Raw genomic sequence first — 11,108 nt, forward strand, 5'->3', positions numbered from 1 at the left:
ATAAAAACAGAGGACCAAATCAAAGCCCCAGTGTTCCCTTTTTGAAACCACCCTGCCAAAAATGCAATTTCTGAGTTATCAAAAAATAGAATCTCTCAAACAGCATTCATAAAGTTTCACATTTTGGTGTTATCACAAAAGCTTATATTGAGAAAATGCTATTTCTTCCTTCCCTCCCCCTTCACGGCTGAAGCAGCATCCTATCTTTTCTCCCTAACAAATGATGTTGACTTCAGAACAGCATGCTTGGAGCAAATAGCCCTGTGTCTGCAGAGTCAGAGGGCCACATGCCTACGTGCATTCGCCTTTTCCTAGGAAGACACCCCCGCCCCTTCAAATCTGGGAAATAAAGTTTGTAAACTGACCTTATGAAGCCAATACCAATGACCCCTGAATAAAATTTCATCCGGTGGAGCAATTTAGACACCATAAATACAATGGAGTGTCAATTGAGAAATCTCGGTGTAAAAATATAAACAGCAGAGTCTGGATTTATAAGGCCTCTTTCGGATGTGACAATTCAGACATTAAGCATTAAGTGTTTGATCTATCAAGTAGAGGGTTCAGCTGAGAGAAGTGTTTTCTTTTTTCCTAGAAGGGAGAGGCAATATGACAAAAAGAAATTTCCATCAGCTTTGGTTAAGGTACACAGATACACACACACACACACATACACTCACATATCTGCACATATACACCTGTAAACATGGAGAAGCTATTGCTCCAGAAGACACCTGCCAGGATTAATTTAGCAATTTGCCAGATTCCAGAGCAGGGACTGTCTGGGAAACAGAGTCAGTGACTCTATTCCTTCTACCCACTTACCTATTAAAAATGACCCTAATGCATTTTCCTGACAAATGGTGTTCAGCATAATGTCATTTTTCCTGCTGTCAATCTCAAGAACGTCTTGCTCACTGACATCCCTATACAATCTTGGTTATGGAAAGGACTCCACACAGTTTTTTGATAATCTGCTTGTTTCTTACAGAAATAGTTACAGGATTTCTTAAAATAACAAGCATTTATGCTTAGAGATTTGCATAAATGTTTTGTTCTTCTGTTTCTCCATGCTATGCTACTGTTTTCCTATGCACTTCTGGGAAACTCTTAAGCATTCAAGTGACTCAGTTTCCCCTTTTAACAAAGTGTATGGAGGAAAGCTTTTTGAAGATAAAGACTCTTGGTCGTATCACCGAGATCAGAATAGTTTCAAAGGCTCTCTGTTAATCTCTGATACATGATCAATAAGTGATCCAGAACCACTTGTGAATTCTGCCTTTGCCATATGCTGTCTCCCAAATTGCCTGCAACTTGGGTAATGGTATACGGTTGTCAGGATGGCAGTGCTATTACAGCCATTGGTACTTCAGACATCAAGTCTTAGAACAGAATATTCTTACTGGGTTTTTTTTCCCCAAAACAAATGTCGTATTATTAAAATAAAATTATAAATACTTTACCTACTACATTAGGAAGAAATATTATCTTACGTAAGACATTATATTTAACGTAGGTAATGCGAGGGGCAGCAGGGTGTACATTTTACTTCCTTTTCTTGCTTTATTGTGCTGTCTGGGACTTCCAGCACTACGTACGTTGGATGAGAGCAGTAAGAGTAGAAAATTCTGCCTTGTTCCAGATCTTAGGGGAAAGCATTCAGTCTTTCACCATTAAGTGTGATGTTAGCTGTGGATGTTTTAAAGATGCTCTTTATCACATTTAGAAAGTGCCTTTCCTTTCTTAGTTTGTGGAGAGATTTTATCTTAAATGGGTGCTGAATTTTATCAAAGGTTTTTCTGCATTAATTGATATAATCGTTTGACTCTTCTTTAGCTTGTTGATGTGATAGACATTGACTGATTTTTTTTTAAATATTTCACCAGCTTTGCACCTGGTTTGTGGTACATAATTATTTATGAATATTGCTGAATTCAATTTGCTAATATGTTGTTGAGTATTTTTGAGTCTATGTTCATGAGGGGCATTCATCTGTAATTTTCTTTTTTATATAGTCATCGTCTGGTTTTCGTATCAGGCTAATATTGGCTTAATAAAATGAATGAAAACTGTTCCTTCCTCTTCTATTTTGTGGAAATAATTGTGTGTAATTGGTATTAATCCTTCAAATAGTTGGTAGAATTCTACAGTGAAACCATCTGGGTATATCTGAGATATTTTTTCTGGAGTTTAAAACCTTTATGAACTCAATTTCTTTAATAATTATTGCACTATTCAAATGATTTTATATTGGGTGATTTTTGTCTTTGTATTTTTATACACCTTTTTTAGTTGTTTAGGTAGAAGGATTCCTTTGATCCAGTTACCCCTCCATAGCAACAAACAGATAGCTTCTTCATTTAATTTTAAATTAACACAGGTCACACTTTAAAAAATTGTCTGGAAAGAAAGTAGAAAGTCTGCACCAATAAGACCTCAAGAAATAAACTAGATAAAATCTTGAGGGGGAAAACCTCTCTTGAAAACACAAGCATTGTTAACCAAAGGTTTGAAATTGGTAAAACAAATTTTGCTGAGCACTACAAAGACACAGGCGAATAATATTCTCAATTGTGAGTCCTGCAATTGTCACAATAAAGTGTATCTACATATCTCCAAAAGACCAATTGCTATTTTCATGGAAGTTCCTTTAAATATACATTATGTCTGATACTAAGCAATACCCATGTATATCTCACAAAGTTTAATTTGGAAGGCCCTGGCAGGAAAAAGATGGGTACTTGGACTGGTACAGGAATACGTCTTAGGGACACACCTAGCTTATTCTTGAAAATCTCATAGACTCCAAAGTGAAGTTTTTTGATTACCACTATTCTTACATCTGAAGAGAAAAAAAACATTGAAAAGTATGGAACTCCCTTTAGTTTTAAAAGCATCTCGCTCTGCTATGGTTGCTGATTTGTTCAAATCCTGCTAATAGTAGATTGCTTAGACAGGACTCAGATTTACATAAACATTTTGAAACAATCAAAGATCAGAGCCAGCTCAAATATCAAACTCAGGCAAATGTCAATTTCCCTCTTCTTTGCTTCAACTGAAAATCAAAAGGGCCAATTTTACTAGTATTAAAACTATTTCCCCTCCTTAATAACCCTATGTGACCAAGGCCAAATCAAATGTGATATTTGCTTTTATATCAAAAACAAAGTGAACTTTTATAAATCATATTTTATGCAGTCTATAGTGTAAAGAACCAATGTGAGAGATTTATCTCAAAATCCATAAATTGAACACCAACTCACAAAATAAATTAAATCAAGTATGAAAGAAAATCAACATCCAGGTTTATGGAACAATAAATATGTAAAATGGTTGAAAAATAATGCAGCAAGGCAATCGAAACCTCAAGCAAAAAAGATAGCAAGGGATCGGTCATGCAGGAAAAAAATGAAAAAATGAAGTAAAATGAGAAAGAATAGTATGAAAAGAATTTCCACACAGAAATCAAAAAGTAGCATGATGTACCTAGTGATATTACAGCAGGGGGTGAGTTTCTGAGCAGTGATCCTGTTTCCATCTCTACAGGGCAGGAGCCCTTACTTGTCCTCAGGAAATAAAGCCTGTTGGGAAATTATTTTATAACTACTCACTTCAAAAACATGTTTTGCAAAAAGCACTAGAGTTTAAGAAACTAAAGCTTTTCAAAAAGGGAAGTGACAGTTACTATTAGCTGGCTGCATATTACTGAAGGTTTGAATTATCATGCTATTGTTCTGACAGACTGAGCCAAAGTGGCTAACCCCTTATAGTCTAGAAAAATATTGTCACCATATCCTGAGAGTTTGTGCCTCTAAGGTAATAAACATTTAGTGGATATGTGTATGTGGTGGTGTGCAGAAGACACCGGTGGGATAGAAGACAGAAGAAAAGTGTGATTTTTAGTTATTTTATGGCACCATTTTATTTGGTTAAGGGATGAGAAGGAAATAGAATACGGAAAGGGGAAGAGAGAACAAGGAGAAAAATTGAGTTGTCTTTGACACTGGAGTCTTCCTAGACTCCAAATTACTATGGCAATTGATAGCGATGATACTAGTGTGGCACTTCCAAGACAGCTTTAGCTCAGTGGTGATGACAATAGCTACCATTTATTGAGCACTCTTCACATGCAGGATGTGTCTACACATTTTAAAAGCATGATGACATTTAATTATCAAAACAACCCTCTGCAAGATATGGTCTTTATCGATGATGAAACTGAAGTCTTCAGGGGATTAAGTAGATCGCTAAAGATCACACAGCTAGTAAATAGCAGAGTTAAATTCAGAATCCCTATTTTGCTACTGTGGTATACTAGCTTAACATTTTTATATAATTTTGCATAAGAACAAGTTTTTCTTGTGTTTTGTTTTTTAACCTGTAACCCGATGTAGGTTATAAGCTCTTTCAGAACAATGATTGGGCATTGCATTCATTTTATTTCCTTATTTGTTAAAAAAAAAAAAGTTATACTTAAATTCAATCTCCAAGATTTTTCCGAGCTCTACCACTCTTTCTACTTTGTAAAACCCTCAGCACTGGGAAAGCTTCCATCAACATAATAGGTGTTCAATAAAATATTCAAAAATGGCTTGTTTAATTAATGGATAAACCCCCCCACTTAAGGAAAAAAATGCCATAACATCAACAACCACTGGACTCTCCATTTTGTTTGAGTAACTCAAAATATTTAAAATGAGAAGGTGACTTCATTTGTTTTACACTTCATTAATGAATAAACTGCAGAATATTTTATGAGATGCCTATTGCAATTCTTGTAAATTATAGTACTTCTTAGTTTGCCTATATATAGTTTTTCTCTCACAGTCTAACTTACTTACCCTCTCCAAACCCACTTAACATCCCTGTTCCTACCTAACATTTGGCAAAAGGCAGCGACTCAGTGATAAACATAGTTCAAATTATACTCATTCTATCATTGTTATTATATTTTGAATCACATAACTTTTACACAATGAGATATCATTCCAAAATGATCCCAAAGAACAATTTAAAAAAATCCAATCCATTTTCTCTTGTGCCAATATATTACATTTCAACATGTCTCATCAAATATTTTTTAAAATCACACATTTTTTTTGAAAACATTTAGTCATGAGTCAGTGCTTGAAGCATTTTCTCCAATACTCTGATAATTCAGTAATGAGAATTTCCCCAAATTAAACTGCCTTGTTAGTTTCATTATCTAGCTTTGGCTGTGAGAGAAAAATAAGTCTAAAACTTTCATAAAATTTTAAATAAGTTATTCAAAATTCCAAAGATAGAGATAAGTGAAGAGTTAGGTAAGGAGAGAAATTGATTCTGGGTGGCAATGGGGACAGCGGGAGGGAGGTAATCATGATACTCTCTCTTTACAAATAAAGATTTAGAACAAAGTCCTTGGATAAATATTTTCCACCAATAAGCAACTATATCTGTAAACATATATCTGAATTAACATCTTCTTGGAGTATTTACTTTTATAGAGAAACAGTTTTAGTACAGGCATCCCGATAAGTATGGGTCCTGAAAATTTATATAAGTTAAGCTAAGAAGATCAACCAGCTAACTAATTCCCCAGAAGACTTAAAACCTTTCCTTGAAATTTGTTCAGGCTTACAAAAAGAAGAATAAGCATACATTTGCAACATGTACTTATTTCTATTTATATTTGTGTGTATATACACAGATACAAATATATAAATGTAACATTTGTGAAATAACGTCTATCTCCTTAAATTCAACAAGCTTTGGTGATAGCTACTGAGAGATTTTTAACCCAATAAGATATTTATTGTTCACTAAACATTTAAATCTAGCAGGTGTAGGCAGAGTTGAAACACTATAAGACACCACAAAGAAGAGGAAAATGATGCAGTGAAAATCCTGATCCTTCCATATCATAAGATGTCACAAATATCACAAGATTCTGAACAGGATATAGAGGACAAGCAAGCAGAAATTTCAAGTTATGACATGGGGAAAAAAAAAAAAAGTAGAGCCTTGGGGGCCTGTGATGTTTTAGGTCTGGAGAAACCACAAAAGGAGACTGGAGAAGAAGCCAACAAAGCAACAGACATGTATGTGTGGGTAGCAGTAGACTACTGCCTGCCCAAGATCGATGCCTTCAGCAAAAATACATGAGTTACCCAAATAAATCAGACACACAGAGAGATTATATTTCTGTTTCAAAAAGTAGAACATAGACCATGGCAGAGAGAAACGAATTTGACCTTTGATCACAAAGTCAGAAAACCTCAGGGACACTTAACAACTGCAATCGCTTCAAAAACTGACGATCTTTTATATTAATTCTTGCCTATACATCACCAAATTCTGGAACTTTTCTCATGCCTATAATAAAGTTAAGAGGCACTTGCTTGGATGTAAGAGTTCATTTTAGATCAGTGAGGGAAAATTTGCCAGGAAGCCTGAGAAAGAGACCACTCCCCTGAGGACCTCTCCATTGCCATGGTAACTCAAGAAATCATGTCCAAAGGTGAAGTTCAGGGGTTCAAAGTTAGAGGCTTTATTTTAACCTTGCTAATTCACCACATCATTCAGTACTGGAACTGTGATACTTTGAGAAAACTCTTTACAACCAGAAGCATCTCTGTGGTCACAGTACCATCATCATACATAGGCCAATAGATTAATTTTTTAAATATTTTGCAAGTCTGAAACATACAATAAATGATCCATCAGTAAATACATGTTAATTATATAGTTATTTCAAGTATCTGAATAATGCTAAAGTCCTGGGTGCTATTTTATTTTATCTTTTTTTTCCCTTTAGGAGATCTCCAGTAATCAGTCTCAACATTTAGACTCAGTTCTGCACAGGACCAATGTGCTGGTCCAGCTTTCTTCCATGATATATCTTTTTTTTTTTTTTTTTTTTTTTAAGAAGGGCGCAGCTCTCAGAGGCCCATGTAGGGATCGAACCAGCAACCTCGGTGCTACTAACACCATGCTCTAACCAACTGAGCTAACCGGCCACCCCTCCATGGCATATCTTAATAAGGTGGGACACTGCTACATTTCAGGACCTAAAGCATTTTAAAAAAAGCTTCTTGGAGTTGGGTCAAACAAACCAAACAGCAAACAGTAACACTCAATTGTCTTAAAATCTTAATTAACCTCACATTCCAAACGTCTTCTTTTGCTTTCACACAAATGATGTGTTAATTGGTATGAAGAGGTTAGGAAATGGCAGGCCAAGGATCCAGTGTCTCTTTCGGAATTTCCAACCAGGTCTGTAACTGATTCTTTGTTTTATTTATATTGAGCCATTTCATTTCTTGAGACCTCAGCTCTGGGGAACCCACTCCCTAAGCCATTTTCTCAGAAATATGCCTCTGTTCTGAAAGGAAATCTTCTGGGAAAAGGGAGCTAAAAAAATGAAAGAGAAAGCAGGAACCAGAAAGCAAGAAAAGGCGTAAGAGAATAAAAGAATAAAAACAAAATAAGATAAACAAAACAGTCGAAGTATAGAAAACAAGAAAGCCCAAGCTGCAAGAAAATCTCTTTGCCAATTCAAAATAAAACTCCCAAGGCTTATTCCAAGATTCAAACATAAGTATTACATCTGTGGCAAGGAGCAGAACATTATTAAAATTTTAATATTCTAACACAATTTCTCTCTTCTTCCAGAATACCTAATTCCCATTTCCCTTATTACCTGCATTTGAGAAATACATTAATTTTTTCTAAGTCAATTTACATTTTTATAAAATAATATAAAATATCTTTCCTTAAATATTCATTGGAAAAAAGTTTCAGAGAAGTGGAGTTTTTGAGACAGTAATTCTTTTATAATCAATCAAAAATTTCCTTTTCAAATGAATAAATATAGATGTTGCTATTTGCTATTATATCAGAATGGTTAAAAATGATGAGAGACTACTTGAAGAAAGAACAGTATTTGGTTTTCCCATGTGACCTCAGGTTTCTCTAATGTTTTAGTTTGATTTTGTGTAAAATTGGTATAATAATAATAATAATAATAATAATAATAATAATAATAATACATTCTCACTTTCAAGTTTAAATGAGGCAATAATGCATGGTACCTGGTAGGCAATAAATTCACAATAAATACTAGATGTAAATATAACTATTACCATTACTCTCATTGTTACTATTATTGATGTGGTTAAAAGATGATGTCTTTCTAAAGAAAAGGAGTGATAAGTATATAGTTCATTTTGATTCCTCACAGTCTTCACCAGTTTATGACTGATTCTTCACTTTAGAGACCATAATAAGAAAGACAAAATAATGTCGAATGGGAATGAGAAAAATTAATTTGCCTAGGAACTACTTTTAGTAATTTAATAGTTCCAAATTTAGTTGTGTTGTACAGATAGAGTAAAGCTGTTGAAACTCAACGAGCCTCTTTTCCTCTCAGCCATCCATCCTGCAGCCGCAAAGCAGCAACCATGCGTGAGTGCATTTCCATGCATATTGGCCAGGCTGGTGTCCAGATCAGCAATGCCTGCTGGGAGCTCTACTGCCTGGAACATGGCATCCAGCCCAATGGCCAGATGCCAAGTGACAAGTCCACTGGGGAAGAAGATGACTCCTTCAACACTTTCTTCAGTGAGACAAGCGCTGCAAGCCTGTGCCCAGGGCAATGTTTGTAGAGTTGGAACCCACGGTCATTGATGAAGTTTGCCTGGCACCCATGCCAGCTCTTCCACCCCGAGCAGCTCATCACAAGTAAGGAAGATGCTGCCAATAACCGTGCTCGCGGGCGCTACACCGTTGGCAAGGAGAGCGCTGACATTTTCTTGGACCGAACTGGGAAACTGACCGACCGGCACACAGGTCTTCAGGGCTTCCTGGTTTTCCACAGCTTTGGCGGTGGAACTGGTTCTGGGTTCCCCTCCCTGCTGATGGTATGTCTCTCTGTCGATGAGGGCAAGAAATCCAAGCTGGAGTTCTCCATTTACCCAGTCCCTCGCTGCAGTTGAGCCCTACAACTTCATCCTGACCACCCACACCACCCTGGAGCACTCTGATTGTGCCTTCATGGTTGACAATGACAACATCTATGACATCTGTCGTAGAAACCTTGATATTGAGCGCCCAACCTACACTAACCTGAACAGGCTGACAGGTCACCTTGTGTCCTCCATCACTCCTTCCCTCAGTTTTGATGGAGCCCTGAATGTTGATCTGACCAAATTCCAGACCAGCCCGAGGTCCTGTCCCCACATCTACTTCCCCTTGGCCACATATGCCCCTGTCATCTCTGCTGCGAAAGCTACCATGAGCAGCTTTGTGTAGCAGAGATCACCAATGTGTGCTTTAACCAGCCAACCAGATGGTGAAATGGGACCCTCGCCACAGTAAATACATGGCTTGCTGCCTGTTGCACCGTGGTGTCATGGTTCCCAAAGGTGTCAATGCCACCATTGCCACCATAAGACCAAGCGTACCATCCAGTGTGTGGATTGGTGCCCCACTGGCTTCAAAGTTGGCATTAATTACCAGCCTCCCACTGTGGTAGCTGGTGGAGACCTGGCTGAAGCACAGCGAGCTGTGTGCATGCTGAGCAACACCACAGCTATTGCTGAGGCCTGGGCAGGCCTGGACCATGAGTCTGACCTGATGGCTGCCAAGCGTGCCTTTGTTCACTGGTACATGGGTGAGGGCATGGAGGAAGGAGAGTTTTCTGAGGCCCATGAGGACCTGGCTGCCCTTGGGAAGGATTATGAGGAGGTTGGTGTGGAGTCTGTTGAAAGAGAGGGTGAGGAAGAAGGAGAGGAATACTAAAGTTAACGTGTCACAAAGATGCTGCTTTTACACAGAAGCGTATTCTGTTTTAAACATTGAAAAGCTGTGGTCTGATCAGTTAATTTGTATGCAGCAGTGTATATTCTCATATACAATTACTGGCCTATGCTTTGAAACACGACGCTTTGTTACAGACCCAAGTGGCCCATTCCTCTGATGGGTTTGAATAAAATATCCCGTCTTTAAAAAAAAAAAAGAAAAAGAAAAGGAAGAAAGGAAAGAAGCGAGAGCCTTTTGTTTTTTTTCTCTCCCTCTCTCTCTTTTTTTTTTCACAAATCAATTAATGTGGCACTAACATTTAAAGTTTTGAAAAACTCATGATACTAACAGACATACAATGATTGATTGTTCCCCAATTCAAAGGACTTATCACTTTAATAATATTAAGAATAAAGGAAAAGCAAAAACCTCATCATTAAATTTTTATTAGATCTAAGATATTTTCTGTTAGAGATTTTTCACCCAGTAAAGTATGAAATTCTACATGGGTCTCCAAATGAATTGCTGCTTTGGTCACATTTGCCCGTGAAATTGGGTGTATTTAATCTGGACACTTTTATTTCCTTAGGGTTTCTGCCTGAACTACTTTCCTAAAAACTTTCCAGAACCTCAAAAGGAAATCGATTGAGATATGAAATAGGAAAATAAAATGCAAGGAGAGAGGATAACAAAGATAAAATACTTTTGAGAATAAAGGCAGAAAAGTAGAATATGATAAAACAGAGTCAGGACGACAAGGAAGCCCCAGGCCTAAGGCAGAAAGATGTTTTGTTCTCGATTCAATACATATTTCACAGGCTGATGGTAAAATCCACCCCTATCTGTGGGTATATCACAGACATGACAGATTTCTAATCAATGGAATTCTAATATGTATTAAGCTCTATGCTCAAGTGTAGATCATTTCAGACACAAGTATATGATTCAAACAGGTCTGTTACCTAAAGCAAATCATCTGATAAGAGCTTTCCATTTTTGCAACACTCTCTTTTAACAGTTTCTGTAATTTTCTAAAAAATACATAAACAGAGAACTGAGCTGGATGAGAACAGCTTCATGAATTCAGTTTTTCTTGTTTGATTTTCTAGTCCTTCATTTTTCCCCCTGAGGCAATTCTTAGTTTTACAACGAATAAGAAAGAAAGAAAGACAAAGTAAATAAAGAGCAAGATTAAGAAACATATGATATACTGAGGTCTTTTAGGTAAAATTCTTCTCTCCAATAAATGAATACAGGAGAATTTTAATAAGTCTCCAGTTTTTAACCATTTCATAATTGCATAGATCCATACATAAAAACCATCTGAA

The 11,108-nt window shown here is 36.7% G+C and overlaps 1 pseudogene; it reads left to right on the top strand.

The window, feature by feature from the left end:
* The first annotated feature begins 8,441 nt into the window (after window positions 1-8,441).
* On the top strand, window positions 8,442-9,780 carry LOC117024197 (tubulin alpha-1A chain-like; annotated as a pseudogene).
* The last annotated feature ends 1,328 nt before the right edge of the window (window positions 9,781-11,108 follow it).

Source organism: Rhinolophus ferrumequinum, chromosome 6 (assembly GCF_004115265.2).
Source record: "Rhinolophus ferrumequinum isolate MPI-CBG mRhiFer1 chromosome 6, mRhiFer1_v1.p, whole genome shotgun sequence".
NCBI lineage: Eukaryota > Metazoa > Chordata > Mammalia > Chiroptera > Rhinolophidae > Rhinolophus > Rhinolophus ferrumequinum.